Genomic DNA, 3,279 nt, shown 5'->3' with positions numbered 1-3,279 from the left:
AGAGACGCCGTCTTGAAAGGTTGTCAAGGAAAAGTTGTCATTTTAATGCAGAGAGAGAGAGTGTGTGTGTGTGTGTGTGTGTGTCGGGGAAGGTGACATGAAGCTGCCGTTTGTGAAAGATGTATGAGCGCAGCTCGGTAGACAAGAGCCTCGGGGAAGGAAATGTAAAGTGGGTGGAAAATCATTAGCTTTGTTTGCATGTTCTCTCTCAATTACTCGTCTGCAAAGTCTGCCAGGGAGAAGACGATGCGCCGCCCAGATAACAATTTATCTCCACTTTTTGTATCGCACTTTCTTCAAACTGCCTCCTCTGTCGGCTGAATTACAACTCGCCGCCCGAGTCCAATCATTTCACATCGCGGAAGGGAGGGGGAGGGGCTCCGCATTGTGACAAAACTATCGCTCATTCCACCTCTCAATATTTATCATGGTACAATCCCACCTCCAACGCCACCACCATCCCTCTCTCTCGCTGCACCCCTGCGCCCCGCCTGCCGCCGCCTCGCTCTCCAGGGCGAGATTTATGACGGCCGGCACCTCATCACCACGGCGACACGTTCATCACAGCGACTTCTCGCAGGCATGGCTTTCGCTTAATCCAGGAGAGGCGAGGCAGAGGCGGCCAGGACGGCGCGAGGAGCGGGACGGAGGAAGGCTGCATCCACTTATCTATACATCAAAGAGGTGACACCGCCTTGCAAATTCACTAAAGCTCGTTTGTAATGTTTTCCGCTTGTCACTGGTCCTAATGGGCCGCGCTCATGGGAGTCGCAGGCCGTCACATGATCAATGGGAAGAGAGAGGAGTTACATCTCACCATTAAATGCTTTTGACTCGGAAATGCAGAGCGTAGGCCGCTGTTGACGGATGCCTTTTTTCTGTCGCCCGTGGCCAGGAGGAAGTTGTCAGCCAGATTATGAATTGCGTTTTTGGAGCGCGACTGAAGGTCGGCGTTGCATACTAACGCTGGTTCTGATTCACCTCCGAAAGGCAAGTGGGGCAGTGGTTCGTGCTGCAGCCTTGAAGGTGGCAGGTTGGATTTCCGCTTGGGGCAACGCTTGAGTTGGAGTAAACCTGTGGGTGAGTGAGAATGTTCTGTTGGGCTGGGACTCAGGTCTCAAACCGGTCCACATAGAGCAGCAGTGGGAGGTGTTAGGACCAGTGCCAGGCCTCCCACGTCCCAAGTCACTGTGACAGGCCCCAGCCTGCGCACTTGAAGGAGCTAAGTGACTGATTCCTAACCTACAAGAACACATTCCCCAGTGCTTCAGGAGTGTAAGGTATGTTTCTAGGTTTGTGCCAGTAGTCCCAGAAGAAAAGCAGCAACTGAGAAAGCTGTAGTCGGACATTGATGAACACGATGACGTCTGCAGCAGGGATGATGTCCAAGCAACTGTGAGTTCAGACTGAGAAGAGGTCCTGACACAACTGTCCTGACACAACGGTCGGCACTGCTGCCTCTCAGCAAGAAGGTTCCAGGTTGGAATCCAGCTTACTGTGTTGCACAAATGACAAGGGAACTTTAGTCACTGTCAGACTGAGTCTGATCTGTTCTGGAACAGAAATGAAGCCTGTGACGCCTGAACCATGGAACAGTGGAGAGAGCACTTCTGTCCAACTGAGGTCTTTATTGGTCCATGAGAGCAGTTTCTCCTCTCATAGATCTGCTCATCCAGCTTCAACGCTCTGATCTGCATGACACTATAAACATCTGAGATGATGCGTTCAGTGTGGCTGCTGAGTCCGGTTCTGGTTCTTCTCATGGGTGCAGGACGACCCCAGCTGCTTCCTGAGGAGACAGACTGGGGACACTTGGCTCCATCACTGTGAAAACAAGCTCAGTAGCAGATCTGACCTGGGTGACATCATTCAAAACAGATCCAGTTCCTCTGACGACAGTTAGCGCCATGCTAACCCTCAACGTAGCTGCTAGCTCAGGAGCGTCCACTGTCTCTGATCCAACACTCCTCCGTCAGGAGACCATGATGTGGAAGGGGTTCGGTCCTGAAGCTGCATCGTCTCTGCAAACTGAACCAGGCCTCATGAGGCGCTTCACCATCCGCCGCCGCTCAAACTCCTCCATCACTGTGAACAGCTGCAGCCAGTGGCAGCGACACGGCAAGTAGAGTCGGACATCACAGTCGGGAACCGGTAAGAGAATGTAAAAATTCCTGAGAATCTGACAATTCAGAGTCGTTCCTCGATGCACATCCATATTGATACATCAACCGTGGGTCAGAATGCCTCTAGTCCTCACAGCTTCAGGAAGACAGCAGCAGAGAGGAGGAGAGAATCAGAATCACATTTATTGCCATGGTCAGTGCGGATCCCACCAACGAGGAAAGTGTTTCGGAATAAAGTGCTGACAAAAAATATAAAATAAAATAAAATAAAATAAAACAAAATGCTCCCGCGCACACTGCCCAGGCCGTCCGCCCCAAATGTTGTCAGACCAAGTCAAACTTCTCCATTCATCATCCACATCAGGCTGTTATTTCATCTCGCCGGCTCAGCGCTTATGAACCACAGATCAAACCAGAAGGTAATTATAGTCCATCAAAGATCGTGATCATCAATTACACAACTGTCATAACACATTTCTGACTGCGGGTGAATCCTTAACAAGTCCAGAAGACACATTCTGGCTGATGGCGGCCGGATTAACTTCCCGGCGTGTTCAGAAGGAGACGGGTGATTAATGGCGGAGGTGGGAAGGAGACGCGGATCTCATTAGAGGAGAATTGCCACGCGCTGAATTACAGCGTGTCATCGGCGAAGCTTTCCTCCTCATTTGTTTGTGGGAAATATCCGAGTACCTGAGGACACACCGTCGAGAGGAAGGAGCGATTGTTTCATCTGGCTCGACATTAGCGTGGCATCAGGAACACCTGCCGTCCTCGAGTGGCGCGGGAGTTATCACCACACAAACCTGAGAGAGGACCATGTGATGTCATCCACCTTTAGGACACGTCGAGAAGTCTTCACAGGCGTTTCGCTGGTTCACAATGCCAACGCCCAACAGGGAACTTATTGTGTCCTGCCTTACACGAGTTGCCCCGCCCATCCCCCCAAAACATGAGTCAAACTGGAGCCAAGTGTATCCTGAGGACATGTGCATGGTGCTGAGCAAATTTGGAGGAATAAACAAGTCAACAAAAACCGTCTGGGTGAAACCCAAAGCTCCTGTCCAGGTTACATGGTCCGCACCCAAGTGAGTATTGAAGCAGCCAATGAGAACTTCAGTCACCATAAGGAGCTGTCAACTGAGACACAGACTGG

Source organism: Synchiropus splendidus, chromosome 3, assembly GCF_027744825.2.
Source record: "Synchiropus splendidus isolate RoL2022-P1 chromosome 3, RoL_Sspl_1.0, whole genome shotgun sequence".
Taxonomy (NCBI): Eukaryota; Metazoa; Chordata; class Actinopteri; order Syngnathiformes; family Callionymidae; genus Synchiropus; species Synchiropus splendidus.
This window is presented reverse-complemented; position numbering follows the sequence as displayed.